Genomic DNA, 22,499 nt, shown 5'->3' on the forward strand with positions numbered 1-22,499 from the left:
ATAACAAGAACATGATTTGTTAAAGCTATCTCCCGACACCCACACACACGTTAGTATTAAGAGAACAAAACATGCTAACATAAGAGCTGACAGGAAAAAGCTAAAATGAAAGCAGAAATAAGTAATAAAACGAGCCTACAGGTCTTTCAGTTATAATGCAGATCCAAGCAAAAAGACAGTACATCAGAAATAACGAGGAGATTATTTGTTAAAGCTATTGAAGAAAATATGGTAGAGCAAGAACTAATAGGGATAAGCAACTTCTTAAGATACATACTTGACCTGCTTTTCCTTGGTCTCTGCATATGTGCGTTGGAGAACCCAGGTATCTTCCAAAAAGTTGATCCAAGTTTTGAGAACATCTGCTTCTATTCTACCAGAGGAAATGGATCTCAAAACCTCATCCTCCTACATATATGTTGACAAGGACATATTGGAATCATAATTGCCTTGCTAGTTGAAGACAAAAGAGTAGAAATTCCAAACATGTTTATGAAACAAGCTCAAAAAGAAACCTTAGCTTTCAGGTGTCCAACAATCTGATCATTAGCTTCATAAAACTGATCGCTCTCTTCTCTAGCATTATGAAGGCGTGCTTGAGCAGCAGCCAAAGAGATATTAACCTAAACAAGACAAACAAGTCATGCACGTGTTTGCAATTGAAAAGTACATACATGGAACACAATGAATAAGATGAAATTTAAAAAAAAAAAAAAAAACTCATTGATCCTTCCAGTGGTATAATTTGAACTGACAAGGAACAAAGTCACCAAATGCAGGAAATAGATAAATAGGATACATGATACATATGTTGGTTTCGGTTTAGAAATATAACTCGCATAACACTAATAAAATACTTATGCACGAGCATTGCAAATGAGTGTCAATTGAAAGCACGTGTCTGGTACCCATTTCCAAGTAACCATAAAATTCATATTTTAAGTACTTCATTTATTTAATGTAAAATTACAATTATAAATTAGTATATGGCTTTTATACATAGTTCTACAGAAAATTTCAGTATATCATATTTATTGAGCCTATATCCAAACTATCAGACACATCTCATATCCTATCTTAAATGTCAAGCATCCAACATTAGTAGTACTTCATCAATTCAAGAGTCCACACCCCCATTGCAAATGGTACCTTCTATTTTGGTAAGAAATAAAAATAGAAGCAATAAAATAACAAGAATAGGAATATTAAATTAGAGTATTAAGTGATGCCAACCATAAGTGCTCAGATCTGCCAGGTCATATCAATGCGTACAAAACACATCTAGCATAAGCCTGAGCCTCCAGGAAATGTTTCTTGTATCTTCTGTTCATTTTGGACATCAGAGAATAAGCAAATCACTACAGCACACAGCCCTAGAAAAAACTAGTCCCATAAAGGAGCTGAGCTGCTAAAAGAAGGTGCTATTGAACCAAGGATTTCTTTCAGTACAATCAAAATCAACCACCCTTTGTTGAAAGTGTAATTGTATCCTCAACATCATAACCAATTGTCACTTGTGTTCGGAATGTATGAATAGCACAACTTTTCCACCACCAGTTTAGTCAATGGTCGTCCAAAGAAGACCAGACAAGGTATACCATGCATCCTACCTAATCAATCTTAACCATTACAAAAAGGGTTAAATAGCTCAGTGCTAAAATGAACATATTGCATTTTAATTTTCTAGAGTAAGAAAATTAGCAGAAGGCATGAATCTGATGGCCATATTTATCTTGACTGTCAGCATATAGGGGTCACTGCTATTGTTCCAGTATTCAGAAGGCAATACAATGTTGGTCGTCCAAGCCATGAAGTTTATAGTTTGGACATCAAGTGACGGTCCTTCCTCATATTTCAGGCCTATTGGAGATTATTAATGAGATATTTCTGTTGAATAGGTAAATATTTTTCAAGATTACTGCTTCAGATTACATAATCCATTACTCATGTACTCACGAGATAATATAAAGGCCAAAGTATAAGTTACAAATTGGATATCTGTCTTATAGCTGAGTTTCTATTGGTCAGAAATACATATTTTTCTCAGGCCAAAACAAAAGAAAAATGTTGCAAGTTTGAAAATTTTTGGAACCCATTAATTGGTGGCAATACAGTCTGGCAGCCATACAATTAAGTTGAAACCACCCCTCTGCTCCACACCCCCCCCCCCCCCCCCAAAAAAAAAAAAAAAAAAAAAAAAAATCACCCCCATAAAAAAGAAAGAAAAAAGAAAGAAAGAAAGTGTGCACACACATACTCACACAAATACTAATAACAGAGATAGAATCAGACAGAAAGAAAAAGGCAAGTATGTTGATCACACACACATGGTGAAACTTCTTCCTTGTTGCATTATTACTGCACTTGAGCAGGCAAATAACCACAAACAAGAAGATGATGAAATCACTTAAGAGAGTTAGCCAAAGCCCTGGCATTTGAATTCAGAGTCTCTGCTTATGTATCAAATCTAGACATACAACTTGTTATGCAACCTGGGTGGATTTTCTCCCACAATTGCCCCCACTTTCCAATGGTTTGCCTTGCAGGTTACTTGTTTTTCCTTTCTTTTTCATTTCTTGTAAGTAAATCATCAATACAAATAATCACATCATCTTTTAGAGTAAGAATAAAAGAAAAGAAAACAATTGTTTTATCTAGCATATCATCGAGGTAGAAGATTAAATCCATTGGTTTTAGGATAACTTTTTCCATTACATATATGAAATGTCTCAATAAATAGCACTTCTTAATATCTAAATTCTTACTTGCCCAAAGACCTTTTGATTTTCATCTCTTCTTCTTTGGAAATAATCTAAATTTCATCTCTACAGTTTTTAATTCATCTAAATATTATTTCACTGTCTAGCCTATAAAGTAAGAGACCCATGATTAAGTTGTCTTTTTTAATCTTAAAACTTTTTATAAGGTATCTTTGATCTATAGAGTAATTTGTCCTTACGAAATTAAAGTATGAAAGAGTTCTATTTTGATGTACCTTACTATAAGTCTAGAACTAAATCCCAGTTTATATTTCTACAATCCAACATTATAAATTGGAGCCCAGTAAAGCCTTTGCCTAATCTACAAAGCACATTGTTAGAACCAGTCAAGCAAAAAGCTAAAAACCATCAGCCACAAAGGAAATACGTGTAACATGATAATAGTCTGATTCGCGGTCAAACACTCAAAACAAACTAATTACCATACTTTGTGTTCTTTTTATTATAAAACTAATTCTTTTCCACTCCATTGTTTGAAGCTACCCCAAACATTGATCCATTACCAGCCTTTCATTAAAATTTCATGAGTGGAACACTATATAAAATCCTTCTTGTTTGTTATATGTAATAAAGCCCCAAAACTTTGTAAAATTCCAGGGAAACTTACCACCCCTCTTCTCTTACCATAACAGGAAAAAGATTAGACCAACTGTTAGAGAAAATAAGAGCAACCATAGCCAATTGCTATGATAATATCAGATTCCCTCAGTATCAAAATTGTGCAATGAAATCAATGAGTACTGCATGGCATAGGCATTGCAAAAATTTATTACACCAAATGGGTTTCAGGGAGGCATTGGCCAGTGGCGCAATAATTAGATAAGCATGCTGAGAACACATTAAGATGAGGAGAAGAAAGGACAGATTTGAGAGAGATGGTATTTGATGTGTGTGTGTGTGTGTGTGAGAGAGAGAGAGAGAGAGAAGAGAGAGATCATGGTCAACCTTTTTCAATTCAGCTTCAAGTTCATCTCTTTGTTTCTCAAGTCCTGAAATCTCAGCTGCTAATTCCTGGGAAGTGACAGAAACCAAAGTTTCACATTCACCCCATAAACAAATGGAACACTGACTAGATACATCTAGCATACATGAAGCAAGGATCATTTACCAGATTTATACCACAGAATGCAGAAAAATCATGAGAAAAAAAGATTTCCTAAAATGTTCCTTGTACAGGTCAAATCAGTTAAAAGCTATCACACAAGAAGCTTCATGTTAACAAAGTTTGTTGCATGTAAGAATATATGCATGCACATAATGAAGCTGTTCTGGTTGCTAGCACCGTGGACACTTAGATATAGAAGATGGCCCAATTGAGAAAAAAAGTCAGAATGAAGCAGAACTGTATAGTTTCATACAGCAATAGAGAGTTATAAGCACATAGTCAAAATAATATAGGAAATCCGCACTCCTTGACAAAAGAATTCTATGATCTTTATTGTTTATTACCAATGATATTCATGATACCAGCTCTGGCATTTCAGCATGTCAAGAGGGTCATGATATTAGATTATGACCATTATATTAAGTAACCATATATACTTAGATGATTTGTATGTATATTGTGTAGAGTATACTGTTTCCTTACATCAGAATAGGATGCATTCATTGCACACCTCATTTATGAAATACACTTTCACATTCTTTTATTTTACATGGTATCAAAGCCAAAACCCTAACCCTAGCTTCTTAAACTGTTACCTTCAGTCACCATCGCAACCACAGCGTGTCTTTCTCGTGTCCTTGTGATGCCTCCGATGTGATGCGACACAAGGTGAGGCAACCCAGATCATGTCTCATCAACAGATCTGTGCTTGTTGCCCTCTTGCCATCATTTCAGCACTCATCTCTGGTACTGACTAGTCATATCCAGCAACAACAGCCCTAGATCTACCAGATCCAACAAGAACTTCATCATATCTGACCTTTCCTCCGTGCATCTCAATCTGATTGCGCAACTTTGTGATTCTGTCTTCTTGCGCAACTCAGCAACATTGCAGTTGCATATAATTGCCTTCACATCCTTCTGAAAACTCAGATCTGACATCGTTCTTTTTTGGTTGCATTGCATTGTGGTTGTTCTAGTGATATTGCTGTTTTGGTTTAGGGTTTCAGGAACACTAGAAGATGTCTCATGTCTACACTGGAAACTTAGACCCATGCATCACTAAGCAAGAGCTTGAACAGGAATTCACTTGTTTGGAGTTACACATATTTGGGTTGAAAAAAGGCCACCAGGTTATGCTTTTATTAACTTTGATGACCATAGAGATGCACACGGTGCAATTTGTGAACTGAATGGTAAGCATGGCAGGTGAGTTGAGATGTCTCACAACTCTAGAGGTAGTGGTGGTCATTGTGGTATTGGACGTGGTCATCCTTAAGTAACTAATACAGTCCCTACTAGATCTTCTTCAATGACTATCTCAAAGGAAGAGTATGCTCAATTCCTTTAGATACGAGCAACAAGACATGACCCATCATCTATAACATCTTTTGCTCACACCAGAAACCCCTCTACTTGTCTTACCCAGTGTCAGGATCCCTTGGATGTATAATAGCTCATAGTAGGGTTGAGTGTAGCAGATTATCCCTTAGGAGTACTTAACTCTGTTAAGTTGTTAGCGGTAGTTATTTTGCTTCTTGTATTTTCTATTAAGCTGTTGAAGTAGCTATATAAAGCTGCTAGGGCTATTTTAGATATGCATCATCCAGAAAATATCAATTGAATCTACTAATTTTCTCTCTCCAAACTCTCTCTCCCCACTCATATCTGTCTCTTCCTCTCCCTCAGCTTCTCTTCCTCTCTTTCTCCCTCCCAATTCTCTCTGATTCTCCCTCTCAATCTCCCTGTTTCTTCTGCCTCCTTCTGTCTTTCCCCTCTCATACTCTAATTCTGCCCTAATTCTCTCCTAAACCCTAGGCAAACCCTAGGACCCTGACACCCAGTCCTTTTCTTTCAATCCATGGATTTCTAACTTGGGGTCTTTATCTCCTCTTACATTGGCTAATGGCTCTCAAGCATCAATCAAGGGCATCGAGAGTGCCAAACCCCTTTTTACTTTGCCTTCGTCATCTGTTTTACATTTATTGCAGTGTCCCTTTAATTTACTTTTTATCAATCAACTCAATTGTGACTCTTAATTGTGCCATAGCCTTTTTGTTTGATTTTGTCTATGTTTAGGATTAGAGGGTTGGATAGACGATTGGCATGGGGCATGGGGAATAAATCTCATCTGTTTTACATTTACTGCAGTGTCCCTTTAATTTACTTTTTATCAATCAACTCAATTGTGACTCTTAATTGTGCCATAGCCTTTTTGTTTGATTTTGTCTGTGTTTAGGATTAGAGGGTTGGATAGACGATTGGCATGGGGCATGGGGAATAAATCTCAAGGATTTAAACTCTCTCTCTTCATATGCTCCATTTGTGGCTTGCACTACTAATGCTTCACCCCTTATAGGTACACTATCAATTAGGACACCTATCTATGTCCAGTCTAAAGAAGATGGTTCACAATTTGTCCAATCTTCCTATATTAGAGTGTTGAGTCATGTAAACTTGGGAAACATAGTCGTAGCTCATTCCCAAATAGAGTCAATAAGTGTGTTTTCCAGTTGTTTGAGGGGTCCTAGTTGTGTTCCTTCAAAACAAGAGTTCCATTATTTCGTCAGATCTATTGATGATTTTTCACGTACTACCTCAGTATGTTTACTGAAATATCGTTCTGAATTATTTTTCATCTTTACCACCTTTTGTATTGAAATTCACAATCAATTCAATGTGCCAATTTGGGTTCTTTGAAGTGATAATGCACTTGAATACTTGTTTGGACCTTTTAAATTTTACATTGTATCCAAAGGGATTCTTCACTAAACTTCTTGTCCAGGCACCCCACAACAAATGTGGTCGGTAAAAGGAAGGATCGTCATTTAATTGAAACTGCATGCACACTACTTCTTCAGATGCATGTCCCTCCCAATATTGGGATGATGTTGCTTTAATTATGTTTTATTTGATTAATCAAATGCATCCATCTATCCTTAACAACCAAGTCCCTTACTCTAGTCTTTTTCCTCAACTTGGCATATACTCTCTTCCTCCTCATGATGTACATGCTTTGTCCATTAGCTTGCTCTTGGTCACAATAAGTTGTATGCTCGGTCTCTAAAATGTGTTTTCCTTTGTTATTTCTCGTTTTCAAAAGGGGCATTGATGCTATTTTCCCAAGTTCACTCGATATTTTGCCTCTACTAACGTTACCTTTTTCGAGTCATCCTCCTATTTTTCCCCATCATCAAAGTTGTTGGAGTCGATGTTGGCTTGTTTACTTTGCCTATTAGGTTGTTCCCTTTCTTGATCTTCCATCTTCTACTCCACCCATGTCTCACCCTTACCTTGATTGCCCTAATCCTAAGACTAATTAGTGCCATCCACATCATGTGAACCCACTTGTGGAGCCAAGAGTAAACAAGCCAATGGGGCAACTCGCTGATCCATCCTCCATGATAGTTGAGCTTCCTCCCTATGGTTCGTCTCCTTCACCTCTTGATCTTGATTTGCCTATAGCTCTTCGTAAAAATACTAGTCAATGCACTACTAAACATCCCATTTCAAACTTTGTCAATTATTGTTCTTTATCTATTCCTAAGACTATTACAGAAGCCCTTTCTCATCTGGGGTGGCAAGCTACTATGGTTGACAAAATGCATGCCTTACATTCCAATGGGTATTGGGACTTGGCATCTCTCCCTTCATGTAAGTTTACTATTCTATGTTGTTGGGTGTATACAGTTAAGATTGGTTCATATGGCCATGTTGATCAAATCAAGGCCTGCCTTGTTGCTAAAGTGTACACTTAGATTTTTGGCCTTGATTATAGGGACACTTTTTCTACTATTACAAAGATATCCTATATTCAAGTATTATTGTCTCTAGCTTCCAAGTTCCATTGGCCTCTTCATCAACTTCATACCAAGAATGTCTTTCTTCATGGTAACTTATAGGAGGAAGTTTATATAGAGCAATCTCCTAGTTTTGTTACTTGAGGGGAGAGCGGGGAGGGTCCGGGATGGTGTGTTGCCTTAGAAAATCCTTATATGGCCTAAAACAATCTCCTTGGGCTTGGTTTACTAGATTTAGTTCGAGGTTTGGGTTAACTTGAAGTAGGGTTGATCATTCAATTTTTTATCACTCAAAATTAGGTCGTCACATTCCCCCGATGGTATATGTTGATGATATAGTTATTATAAGGATGATGATGTTGGTATTACTAAATTGAAGACACAAATCTCCATCAACAATTTTAGACTAAGGATTTGGATCAATTGAAATATTTTATAGGTATTGAGGTGGCATGTCTGAAGCAAGACATTTACATTTCTCAAAAAAAGTATTTGGTTATGCTAGAAGAGATGAGGATGCTTGGATACAAGCTAGTATATACCCCTACGGATCCAAACATCAAACTGTTATCAGGACAGGGGGAGCCTATTTCCAACTCTAGGCACTATCGACAATTGATTGGTAAACTTAATTGCCTCACAGTCACCTGTCTAGATATTTCATTCGTTGTGAGTGTGGTAAGTCAATGTCTAGATTCACTTTGTGATTGTCATTGGGATGCAGTGATTCACATCCTTCGGTACATTAAGGGTGCCCTTGGCTGAGGTGTATTATATCAGGATCATAGCCATAGTCAAATTGTGGGAAATATAGATATTGATTGGCAAGATCTGCCAGTGGTAGGTGGTCCACTTCTTGTTATTGTGTGTCTGTTAGTGACAACTTAGTCTCTTGAAAAAGTAAGAAACAAAGTGTTGTTGCCCTAATCCGATGTAGAGGCAGAATATAGGGCAATGGCCTTAATAACATACGAGTTGAAACAATTAGTTGAGTTAGGAGTCACTCAAAACAAGTCTATGAAGTTGGTTTGTGACAACTAGGTTGCAAAGCATATTGCTTCTAATCCCATGTTACATGAGAGAATTAAGTAATAAATATATCGAAATTAACTGTTATTTTGTTAGAGAGAAGTTCTCTGGCAATTTACTCACATCATTTATGGGTTCTAATGATCATCTAGTTGACTTGTTCACTAAATCACTCAAAGGTCTTCATGTGAGCTACATACACACCAAGCGGCATAATCAACATTTATGCTCCAACTTAAGGGGGAGTGTTAAGAGGATCATGACATTTGACAATGATCTTTATATTAAGTAACGATATACACTTAGATGATTTGTATGTATTTTGTGTAAGTCCTTAGAACATATTGTTTCCTTACATTAGAATAGAATGCCTGCATATAAGTTGCTGTACATTTCATTTATGAAATACACTAACACATTTTTTATCTTACACAGCATATACAGTATTTATTTGCATGGATAAGACACAGTAATTTCGAAAAAAGTACAAAAATGTGAACATTGAGCAAAAAGGTATGTGCATGTGGATTCTGGATAAATACATAGTCAAGGTGAAAGAAATTCCATATTTTTCTGTCTGTTGAAGTATTTTTAGCTTATAATTTATATATTCCACCTTTAACATTAATGAATCCTAACGTCAGAGGTGTGTTGAAAAAATCTAGGCTTATGCTCCAAGCTTCTCTCTCTTCCTCTAGCATTTTCCTTTCATTTCCACACTATCAATGGGTCTGTCAAGGACAATTTTATGCATTTCAGGCTATATAAAGTATTAGCATGCAAGTACCTCATAAGTAGAGCTCCTACATGGAAGTACCTTTACTAATTTCATTATAATCCATGGTTGAATGATCCTGTGGTTATATTTTCCTTGCAATCTTGCAGCAACTTACAATCAAGGAGAATATTCGATGAAATAATAATACCTTCTCTATTTCATTGGCTTCGCTTGCCTTTGGCCACCCGAAATTTCAAAGCCTCTTCTTTCTGAGATCTGCCAGAAATGGGGAAATCCTACTTTAGAAGACATGAAAAATCAATGAACAAGCATCCAGTGCATACTACAAGGCCCGAGTACTTGAATCCTGCAGGGTGGAAGACTAACAGCATGCCGTTAGTTTAATCTTTGTTTGATGGTTGCTTTTTGGTTAGGTCTGATTTCTCTGTGTTGGCTTGAAGATTTCTCATCCTTTTTTGTGAAGATAATATTTCTTATGCATAAAATATAAATGCCAATTTTTGGTCATCTGGTATTTTTGAAACAGTGTCAATGATTTGCTCGTCAATTATGATTAAGCACATGCAGTTTTACCAATGGACGAGAGAAAGGAAGTTCATGGAGAGCTGACTATTCTGAGTCTCTCATATCTAACTATGGAAAGAAAACTGGTAAGGTCCAAAAGGTAAATAAATTAATGTGGCCTCCCCAGTTATTCTCACCATAGAAAAACCACATATTTTTTGAAGGAGAAGCTGACACCAGATTACAATTTTAACTAAGACTCCGTTTGTTTTTACCTATTTTTTGGTGTTTTGTTAACGAAAGATATGGCAAATATTTTACTTCAAAATTGGGAAAATGACTTTCCAGTTTCCATAAGTCGTTTCCCTTTCTTCCATCAAATTCTTTTTCCTTCCATTATAACACAAATATACATATACATATACATATACATACAGATATAATATTTTAATATCTATACATATATATACATCCATATGCATGTACATGTACATGTATATATAGGTATATACATACATATATGTACACAGATATACACATACATATATATGCATACACATATACTATAGCTAATTTTCAAAAAATATTTTCTTTATGCCATACAATAGATAATATTCCTTTCGACAATGCCTTCACATGCAACCCAAACACTGAAAAGTAAGATGAACTTTTTTTGTGTCAAATAATTTCATATGTAATTATTTTTCAATAAAATATTTTACACTGAAGCAAACAGAGCCTAAGATACTTCTAAAATGAAAGAGAAAGTTTAGATAGTTAAGGATGACAAGTTTGTATAGCTGATACTATCATATGATGTCAGCAATTGAAAAGGGGAAAAAGATAAGGTATAATGTATCTGGGATAAGTATAAACTGTACAAGTAACAAGCTTTATACTGTAATGCATGGAACGGAGCTTTGAGTTCAGACAGTATACCCCAAAACACTTAAAAGAATTTCTGACAAAAAAACACAAAAGCAAACACAATTCTTATAGCCATACCTGTGATCTGATATGCGTTTCTCAGCTTTTGTGGTAGAGCTGGCAAGAGATTCAGATAACACTTTCAACTTATCAATCTGCTCAATGTTATTAAGAAATAAGTAGTCATTTTAACTTTTACAGCTTAAAGGGGACTTAATGAGTGCCATTAAGAAAAAGAAGAATTAGGAAAGCTTATTTTTGAAGTTGGACTGCAGCTTACGAGTGTGATATTCTCATGAGTGAAATAGTGAACAAGGAAGGAAATGCATGCATTTTGATCAAACCTAGAAATGATCCTGACAATTCTTGTTCAGTTCTGGGTCTGATCTTCTACTGATTCAATTCAGGATCGGATGGTCAACATACCAACCCTCCCAGAGAACCAACCATAAATAGAGACAAACTCTACTGCTGATAACTAATTTTACTGCAGCACAAACATGCGCTATGTAATTAACAAAGTGAGTATTTGCCTCCTCAAGGTGAGGTTTCATGCTATTTCTGGGCACCTGCATAAGGAAGTGATTTTGTTGGGGGGTGGGGGGGTGTTGGGTTCACTAAGTCATGTTAGGTTAGGTCTCTTAGGAACTAGGAGGAGTTCCTTGATGACTGCTTCTCGTCTATACCTATTTCATCAGTTGGAGCTTCTGTGCTATCTAAGAAAATTAGCAAGGCAAGTGCTCCCCAACTGTATCCTTCTGCAGGTAGAATGGAAATCAAATTTTGGTATTTGCCTATTTCTTCTCCTTCCACCTTTCCTGACTCAAGGAGTCTGGTGGTGTCTTCTCTTGTGGTATATCCAAGGGTAAGCTGTGGTTGATTCTGCTCAAACAGCTCTGAGGTCTTGGTATTTCTTAGTTGAGGTGATGGTTGGCATTCTGATGACCCAGAATAGGTTGCTTATGAAACTGGTGTTGATCTTTCTGAAAATGAGAGTATTACAAGTGAAGGTGCTCATGTGACGAGGAATAGAGATGAGCGAAGTAGGAAGTTGGTCAATCAGGGTTCAGCTGGCAGAATCATGTCAGACTGCTCAGATAGGAATCCAGTTTTTTGTTGGTTCCTTCTGAGTTCGCTCTCCCCAAACACAGAGTGAGAATGTGAGATGTGTAGATTGTTGTCCTTTAGCCATGGTAGAGCCTTTTCCTGTTAAGGATGGGGTTTTTTAACCCTATCGACAGTTGTTTTTCTAAGGTCAGCATTGAATTCTTTGGACAGGCTTCTAAAAAGCGTCAAAAAGAGTGGGAGTGGCCTTAATCCCCCCCATCTTTTTGGATGATTGATCCAAGGTATCAAACTTATCTCTTCTTGGTATGTTTTAATCTTCAAGTTTTATCATAACATCATCCACACTTATATTTTTACTAAATTTAAGTTCCATATTCGATTTTCAATTTGCTCAACTTAAAGCCTCTAGACTGAAAAGTGCTCCTCCATATATCTTGAGAACTTGAAATTTACAGCAACTCTGAGATTATGAAGTAACCATTTTCCCTTTAGATTGTATTTGTGCACCAATTTCCTCCTCATCTCCAATAATGTCAAAAGCACTAATTTCCATATGGTCTATTCTTGTTGTGTTACTTTCTTCGACCTTTTTCAACATGAATTTTTTATCTTTTCATGCACATGAGCTAGACATTTTTAGCATCCTGTCGTATTTCTAAAGCCACCAACAATGTGTTGTTTAGATCGATGTACTCCCCCATTGGTGACTTTTTCACAAAAATTACAAGCAACCTTGTTTCTATTGTTTGGATCTAGCAAATGACAATATTTCCAAGCCTGATCTTTTCAAGAGGAGATCCCAGAATTTTCAGCACTAGCTATTTAATTCAAGCCTAAAGGTTATAAAAAATAAATAAACAATTAAACACAAACATAAAATTGATTTAATCTGACAAAAAAGAATAAACATAGCATATTACTTAGCAAAGAATAGAAATAGAACACATTGACAAAATCACGAAAAATAAAATCATTTAAAAACCAAACTCACAATCACGATCCATAGAATCATTACAAAAGGAAAACGAATTAACAAAATAGCAAAAATGGTGAAAGAAAAAACATCAATAAACAAAAGAAGTAAACCAAAAAAATAATATAATATGGGCCCCTCTACCATATCTGTACAAATAGACTAATGATTTAATTAACAAATAATATTAAGACATTAGTCTATATTAAATTATCTTAAAGAATCAATAAAACTAATATTATATCATTTAACAGCAGCACACGGGAAAATGGAACAGTAACACGTATGAATAACAAATATTATTGGTTTGATGAAACATGGAACATGCAACAAAGAACAAATAGAACATTATTTTTATCATATCAGATAATATAATATAACTAATTGAACATATATAGATAGGAAAAGAAAACTTAGCAACAGCTGTACAAAGTGAAAAGAACCACCGGCACATGCAGCCGGCCAAGCACGGTGAAAAAGGAGGAAGCAATTCACTTCAACATCCAGAATATTCGTCGGAGGAGGTTCGCCGACCTCCAACAACACTGGTCAACACGGGCTGTTGAAGGTCAAATTCACACACCTCCACACATGGCTCCTTCGATAGTGTGTAAACTTCATGTGCAAAAGGCTGCCAGGTTGTGTCACTCTGGTGAACCTCAGGCAGGCAGGGTCACACTCACCGATATACATGATTATGCATTCAAATCCACAAGAAACAAGAAAAAAAATAACAACTTGAGGCTCAAAAAATGTAAAAGCTACTGCAGAACTAAAATTGATGCTCCCTCCAGAAGCCTCATTCATTGGACATCTACTATTTATTCTTGTTTCAATCGGTGATATTACAGTTTGAATCTTTCAACTTGTCTTTTCATTTGTTTTCTTTCAAAGTTAGACTTTCACTAAAATGGAAAAAACCATTTTTGACTTCCCGCTAAGACAACAGAGAGATTTTGTCGCCTTTTTCACCCTATTTTTTAGGTTTCAAATGAAACCAACCTTAAGCACGTGATCTGTGTGCGTGCCTTTGCAAGAGAAGCGCACCTCATGCACCTATGCAGCACATCTTGAAAGGCCTCATGTGGTAATCACTTGTATTAGATTAGCTTTGGGTTATCTCGGGAGGGTCTTATGCTGTTAGCATTTGTATATCACTTGTGTTATTCTAGGAGGCTTGTTTCTAGAAGGGTTAGCTAGCGGTTTTAAGTCTGGTTAGTTGGTTGTAACTACCAGTTTAGTTAGCTTTCTATTTTTACCGCCTCTATGTTGTACAAATAGAGGTCGGGTGTGAGGCTTTCAGTAGAGCATTGTACTGTCTTGGGATGAGAAGGTGAGAGGAGTATGCGCAGGGTTTTACTTGAAATCTAAGAGAGTATATCTTTGTATTCTTGAGTAGGTGTGCTCTCGACAGTCCTGGATCCAAGGTTGGTGAGAGTTATAGTGCATGTAATCCTTGGGTTTCATTCAAGGTAGTGAAGAGAAGTGACTTGGGCAGTCTGGATGTAGGTCGTGTTAAAGGACCAAACCAGGATAAATGTGTTGGTGTTCTTGTGTTCATGTTATGATCGTATTTTCTGTGTTTTGATTAATTCTTGTTTGCGGCAAGGTGGTAAGTGATTCTGAAAGAGATTTGTTGTGAGTGAGACTGTCATTGAGATAGAGGGAGCTGTGTGATTATTCCAACACCTCATGACTTCCGCTTGTTGAGGCGCACAAAACTAGGCCTCTATGCTCCTCAAGCCAATGTGTGCCTTGGACAACTACGATTCCTGCTTGTGTTTAGGTATTAGATCAGATACAAACAAGATCAAACCAAATTATATGCCCTAGTTACTGTACTTTGCAACATTGAAATAGCATCTCACAGATACATTGAATATAAGTGTTAATCACAAGATTAGAATGCGTCACGGTAATCACCCTAATTGAATGAGCCTACCAGTATTTTACTAGAATACAGACCTTCAATATGTGGAATGGGGTGTGCCACATTCTAAATGCAGTACTAAAGGGAGATAATTATATTAAGGACACTACTACCGTGTAAGATATTTTTAACATAATCTTATTTGAAAAAGATAATTATTAATATATGTAGTTGATTTTTTCTTCATAATATTGTAAAGCCCATTTCTTCGAGCCTGATGGCCAATTTTAACAATTTTTTGTTCAAAACATCACTAAAACTTCAGTCTATTATGTATACTTTTTCTCCACTTCAGGAAAAATTTAAGAAAGTAAATAATAAATATGGAAAAAAAAAATCCAGAACATACTTGCAATATGGAGATCAGAAAATGTTGTAATCACTTGTATTAAATTAGCTCTTAGATTATCTCGGGAGGGTTTTCTGTTGTAAATTAGTTTGTTGCATTTAAGTATCACTTGTGTTATTCTAGAAGGCTTGCTTCTAGAAAGGTTAGTTAGTGGTTTAGTCCGGTTAGTTGGTTGTAACTACCGGCTTAGTCTGTTTTCAGGTTACTGCCTCTATGGTTTATAAATAGAGGTCGGGAGAGAGGCATTTAGAGGGATTCTATTGTTCTGTCTTGTGTCGAGAAAGAGAGAGGAGTATGTGCAAGGTTATACTTGAGAGTAAAGAGGGGATATTTTTGTAATCTTGGGTAGGGAAACTCTATACAGTTCTGGGTATAAGGCTGTGGGAGAATTTTAGTGCATGTAATCCTGTTGTTCTTCATTTCAAGATAGTGGAAAATGGTGCCTCAAGGCAGTCTGGATGTAGGTCTTCATTAGAAGACTGAACCAAGATAAAATCTGGTGTCTTGTGTGTGTGGTTGCTTACTGTTTTCGGTTCTTAATTTTTGTATTGTGTGTTTCCGATTTCTGCTCTTATCGTGTGAGGTTGTGAGACTTGTATCTTGAGTGGTTCCTGGTTTGGTAGTCTAAGATCTTAAGTGCGTATGTCATAGAGAGAGCTGAGCGTTTATTCCAACAGAAAAGTATCAATGTTTTCTCATAACACAATGTACAACATTTAACTACAGAATGAGGTAAGAGAGATACGTGACTAGGCAATGCCAACATTGACGTACACTTTCAGAGAAATCCCACAGCAAGAAAGATATGTACCTTTTGAGCATGAACCTCTGGTGATTCACCAAGACTGAGAGATTTCTTCTTCAGTAGAAGCCCTTCTAATCTGGAACAAACTCGAATATGCACAAGAGCTTCTTTCAGTGCCTACTAGAAGAATATGGTGATCAGTTCTCCAGCCATAAATCTACACCAATGATATAGTTAAAATCATAGTTGTTAAATCGAGATTCGAATCGAAAATCGAAATACTTATTCTATGAATCGTGAATTGAGAATCAAATTGAATCGTAAAATTTGGTACACATTCTCAATTTTAACTATAAATAATATATATCCATAGAAAATAAATAATGTATCCGCCATGATCAATTCTTTTAAATATAAATAGATAAATAATACTTCTAAATATATTTGCTAAGTTTAAAATTATACCAAAGGGAAAAAGTATATTCATGTTGCCTTTATATTCAAATTGCACCAAACCAAACTACTTTCAAAATAACAAGCTAGAAAAAAAACACAAAAAAAACTACAACTATTATGTTACTAATAAACTCCATTGTCCGTAATCTTCACTACTTATCAATCATTTTCATCTTCAAGTTCAAGAGCATCACCATCTTCATCATTTTCATCATCTTCTTTGTCTTCAAAAATAGCCCAAATTAGACGAATATTTGATTAAAGCGCACATGCAGACGAAGTCGCACGAATCGGACGAATCATGCGATTCACAGTCAATTCTAAGGGATTTTTGATTCACCCTATAGATTCGACTTGTGAATCGTACAATTCTAATAACAGTAGTCAAAACTAGATACAAACTTTTGAAAATTCTCACCAGGGCATTAAATTATCTTTTAATTAACTCAAACTTCTTATGATTCAAAACATGAAACAAGAAGAAATTTTTCTACAAAATTAATAAGTTGTCATTTCTATCTCAAGAAAAGATCAGTTATATCTTGAATCAATTGCTCAAAAACATGGGAGAATGGACAATGTTACTCATAGAATGAGAGTTAGGCATAGTTCCACAGATTTTTCTTTTCTTTTTGTTAACATCCTTATTGAGCCCATCTCCAAATTACTGTGCTGAAAACATATCCCAGGTGCTATTAAAATGTCAAGTGTCTGACACAGATACTTCAGCAATTTAGAAGTGTTCATGTAACATAGCCTAGATGATGCAGGAGAAAACTCTTTGTTTATTAGTGTCTTTATTTTATTTTTATTTGTTTAATTATGGTTAGTATTTAAGTTATTGGGTTTTTGAAACTTTTTTTTATTATGTTAGCTTTAATAGTAGTCATGTGACTAGCATGTGACTTTTAAAATAGATGGAGTACAAATATTAGACTAATTGATAAAGGATGAGGATCTAATTATTGTTGTAACCCTGGCATAAATAGCGTTTTAATAAATTTTGTACACAGCTGCTTTACTCTAATTCAACTTTTGAGGTTTTCTTAAACCCTAATTTTAAGATCGTCATTCCAAATTCAATCTTTTTCTGTTTTCACCAAAATTTTCCACTTCTTTTTGCCAGTTTTTCCCTCCCACACTGCATCAATAGAACTAGGCCACCAATGAGAACATACCTAAGCCGTTGCAATTGAGATCATAAATTGCACTGATTCAAGAGCTGGATACCAGTCTAAAACTAGTAGCATGTGACAAGTCCATGGAGAAAGTATCCACAGAGCAAGTAAACAAATTTAAATTCTAATTAAATATTTCTGCTTTACAAACTTTACCACCTCGAAGCATGGATAATACTTCAGTTAATGAAAATTGAACATTCATAACAAAAAGAAAATGTAACTTTGACCAAAAGGAAGAGAAGAAGTTTAGGTAGGAAGGAAAAGAAACCAGAAATGTTATAAACACCTGACCTACATAATATAGCTACTGGTTTTACCTCAGTGAGAAGGAAAACTATGCACTTCCACAAGTGTTATAAAGCATATGAATGCTCTAATTAAGTTTTGGAAATGGTAATCTACCAAAGAAAAATAAATTAGCAAAGTTGAAGAGTGTGGACAAGTATCATCATCCAATTCCATAGGGGCAAAGTGGAAATATGTTTGCCCTAAATGTTTTCTTGTTTTGCATAGAAGCAATTATTAATCAAAAAACCTAGGTCATTGATATTTTCAAGGATAACATCTGCATCATCCTTAGCCATAATCATGCCAGCCCTAACAAAACAGAAAGTTTATACAGAGAAAAACAACCAGATTGCAGCAACCAGAATTACCTCCATTGTTGCCACAGTTGTTTCATTGGAGACTGTCTCGTGACCTTCACCTATAAGATTGGATGCTCTGATCTCATCAAGTTTTCTCCTTAGAGATGAGGCTTCAGCATCTATCCTGTTAGCAGAAAGAATACATAACAAGACATAAAGAGGAAAAAGAACTTATTAGCTCTGAATTCCTCAATGAGAACAGTGAGTAAACCAAAAACTTACAAAAGGCAATTCACAGTTTTCTGGGTGGCAGATCTCAGAAAATTCAAAGGCCATGTTCAGTTTCAGAAAACATTTTCTAGTTTTTCAACTCCAGTTTTCTATTGAATGATTGAATCTCCAAAAGGAAGATAGAAAACTCAATTTTCTAATTTTTCAACTTTATATGGATTGGAAAACAACAAAAAAGATGTTCTCTAAATTTTCTAAAAATGAATGCTTTCTTTTTGAAGTATAAAATGTTAAAGCATATTTACTTATAAAATTGGAGCTGAAAATTAGAAAATGTTTTCCAGAACTAAACAGGACCTTAAGTTTCTTCCCCCAATTTATCTTTATTGAAATAAACTGCTTTTTTTACAAAGTTACATAAAGCACTGGTTTCTTTAATGGGAGTTGTTTTCAACAAACTGAACTGAAGAGGGAAAAAAATATATATATATAAAACATATACATTCTACGTTTCTCTCTTCAAGTCAAATAAGCTAACATGACCAAAAACATATTCATTTCTCAAAATTTTTACAGAAAATATATTTTACAGAACAATCTCTGGAAATGGTAAGTGGGAACCAAACAAGCCCAAGGTCATATTGAAGAGCAACTGCTTCATTAACACAATTTTTGTAGGATTTTTTTCTTCATTTCTTTAATTAATTTGCTATAGTCTACCCCAACTAGTGAGATTAAGGCTTCATATGCTGCTGTTGTTATTTACCTTAAATTGTTTGCCATAGGTATCCTTGGACAGGTCATCCTTGGGCAGGAGATAGAAAAACCATGAAGAAATTTTGTGATGGTAAGTAACCCTGCCTGTGATGGATAAGATGGATAGGCTAAAACAGGGTGCCTAAAGGTTTTATGGATGGTTCAAGCGACTTAAGGCAAGGCAATACCCTTTCACATTTTATTTTCATCCTGGTCATGGAGGCACCAAACCATTTGGTTGCAGAAGGTGCATACATAATGTTGGAGAAGATGTTTTATTGTGTAGAGAGAGGAAGGTACACTTGTTTATGTGTCTCATTTCAATTTTCTGACATACTACGCTATTTGTGGCACATAAGTGAAACTGCTGAGCCTTGAGGTGTGTTCTATTGTGCTTTGAGGCCATTTTTCTTTTCTGTTTTTTTTTTTTTTTTGTGTGTGTGGTAAAGTAGGGGTTTCAAGCTTCACTCAACTAGGCCCCTACAGATCCATGCACATTAATCCACACACATGGACCCAGTAAGACTCCGCTCAAAAGGATGGTGGTTGTGGCCCCAAGAAATAGCCTCCCTTGAAGCTTCCATGGTTTGAATCTTGGTTCAACTCAAAGTTCTTTTCACTCCAAAACCAGTTGAGCTATCCCTTGGGGCTGCTTTTTGAGGCCATTTCACTTTGCATATTATCTAAAAGTGAGATTATCCCTGGTGGGGAGGCAGTTAGAGTACTAAGCCATTCTACCCACTTATGCCATGCTATGCTTATTAAGAGTACATTCTCCAATCACCCAAGAAACCATAAGAAGGTAGCACATCGAATGAAAAGCATGCAGACCAAGGGCGCAAGCAAGTGGAGTACTCTGCTGGAAACAAGAAATTAATTGTCTTCCAGACATCTGGGAGACGTCCCTATGCAATTGGGAGTGCCAACTGATAATAACTACAAATGGCAGTTCAGGATGTTAAATGCAAGGCACGTGGATGACATGTGGCCTGTGCTAATATATAGACGGTTCATGATTGTGGGGGCAATTTTGGGAAGAGTGCTCGCTGTGTGCAGAAACATGTTTTGCATAGATTCAAACCAAGCATTTGAATTACCAGGCATAGATTCTACCTCCAAACATTTGGGATATGCCCCTAGGCAGTTGGGGTCAATCGACAATGAGCCCTATGACAGTTGATGATGTCAACAACAAGGCACGTGAATAGTGCATTAGCCCCAAGCCATGGTAATCACAGCTTATTAATCAAGGTTGAGAAAGTTATCTGGTCGTGCCTTTGAATTACATTATGCATTGTATGTTATAATTTGGATGAGACAAAACAAAACCCAGTGCATTGCGAGCACAAGACAGCTGGCACACACCAGCAGTTGGCTGAGATTGATTTTTGGTGGTTACCCACACATAGATTCTCATCTCCCAAACATCTAGGCCATAATAAGATCAGTAGTAAGGTCAACTACTTGGTGAAGTAGAAAGGTGCCCAGACAGGAAGATAAACTGAGAAAGGAATGTCACCTTGTGGCAATTCGAGAGACAAGTAGCAGACTACCAGGCCCAGTGCAACAGAAAGGCACAGCTATTGCTGAAAAACTTTCTTAACCTTTATTAATTAATCATAATTACAAAAGGTTTGACTTGGGCTAACACATTATCCACAATCATTTATAAATAGGCAGCGGTCACATGCCAACCAAGTGCCTTGCAGTTGACATCCCTAATTACCACAGGTGGTCTGTAAACACTTGAAAAGTTTAGAAAGGATAATAATGCAAAATATAAGAGAATATATACATAAATAAAAATATATGATGATAATAAATACAAAAATTAGGATAATTACAATAATAATAATCATAGTAATAAAATATGAAATTGTGTTCACCAAATTTTGGGAAAAAAAAAAACAGTTCCTTGTTGAACATGGATTTGATAGAACAATTTGAACAAAGGGCAAAGATAATAATCACTTGCTAAAAATAAATAAATAAACAAACCATATCTCATTAGGATATGGACAAAACAATCAACACAGATTGTGGATAGCCTGTGCATATAAATGCACGTTGAGAGGAGGAATTTCACGGAATGAGTATGCAGAGAATTTCATAGGGGCATTCTTAACCCCATGTGTCGACCAACACACACGATCGGTTATTTACTTTGGCATGGGTCTGGCCAATGACTAAAATGTTATATGGATTTTTTTCTTTTTGCTAGGTAAAATGTTATATGGATGCATTCTGTAGTTTACTCCCATGTAACTGAAAGTTATGGCTTTTTGATTAGATACAAAAAGAAAATTTAAATGATTTTAAAAGAAAAGGATTTTCCTGGGAAAAAAATTATTTTTTTAATAAGAAAAATAAACCTTTCTTGCATACGCATAAGAAAAGCTTTCTTGTATTAAAAAACTCATTTGTATTGCTTGTCCTGATTCTCCCATAATATATGTTATCTATTCACTAAGTTTTAACTCGTTATAGTTATAAACATACTTTTAGTTAAGCTGTGGAATTGATGTATCAAATAGTTTGAGCAATTCGGTCAAGTCCAATTCGATTAAGAATTTCAGATTAGCTTTGCTATTTCCCTTTGGTAGGTCTCACGTTTGTTCTTGTGGCCATTAGTTATTTTCTTAGTGTTGATTCTAGATATTACAGGCATGGATTCAATAGATAATTATTAAGTTTATTTATGGAATTGGTATTGTTATAATTCAGTAATTGGCTATTGTTGTTGTTGTCATGATATGATACATGCAGAGGCTTGCTTGATCCTACTGGGCCTTCGTTCATGGGCCCCTTTTCGGGACATGACATGGTTATTGTCGGTTGACACTCCCAACCATGTAGGGAAATCTCTCAGGCTATTGGTAATGGCCATAGACCCTCTGTGAATCCTCTCCCAATCTTTTTCATAAAGCCACTAACAGGTGTGTCACTGCTCATAAGAGTTTCTCTTTAGTTCTGGGGGACATCTCTTAGACTTTAACCTACTTTATGAGCATTCTATTTCTAGAACCTTTGTGTTGTTTCCATAAACAACAATGACATTCTCAATGTTTGTCTAACTGAAGCAAAGACTCCTGAAGAATTTGCAGATAAGTTTCTTGACCAAATCTTAGATAAGAATCAGTTACAAAGGTTTCTCAGATCATTAAATTACGTTGCAGATTTCTATCAGAATCTCAAACCCCAGTGTAAAAAGTTATTTGATCGACTAAAAGGAAATCCTAGCCCTTGGACAGAACAAAATACTAAAATTGTCCGAACTATCAAGTCTCATGTTAAGTCACTTCCTCTCCACCTCTGTCCTCCTACAGCCCAAAAGATTGT

At 35.9% G+C, this 22,499-nt stretch overlaps 1 pseudogene; it reads right to left on the reverse strand.

Annotated features, from left to right (window-relative positions):
• LOC127798367 (uncharacterized) overlaps positions 1-22,499 on the reverse strand; it is a 34,404-nt pseudogene that overhangs the window by 3,642 nt on the left and 8,263 nt on the right.

This window comes from Diospyros lotus, chromosome 3 (assembly GCF_014633365.1).
Source record: "Diospyros lotus cultivar Yz01 chromosome 3, ASM1463336v1, whole genome shotgun sequence".
In the NCBI taxonomy this organism is placed as follows: domain Eukaryota; kingdom Viridiplantae; phylum Streptophyta; class Magnoliopsida; order Ericales; family Ebenaceae; genus Diospyros; species Diospyros lotus.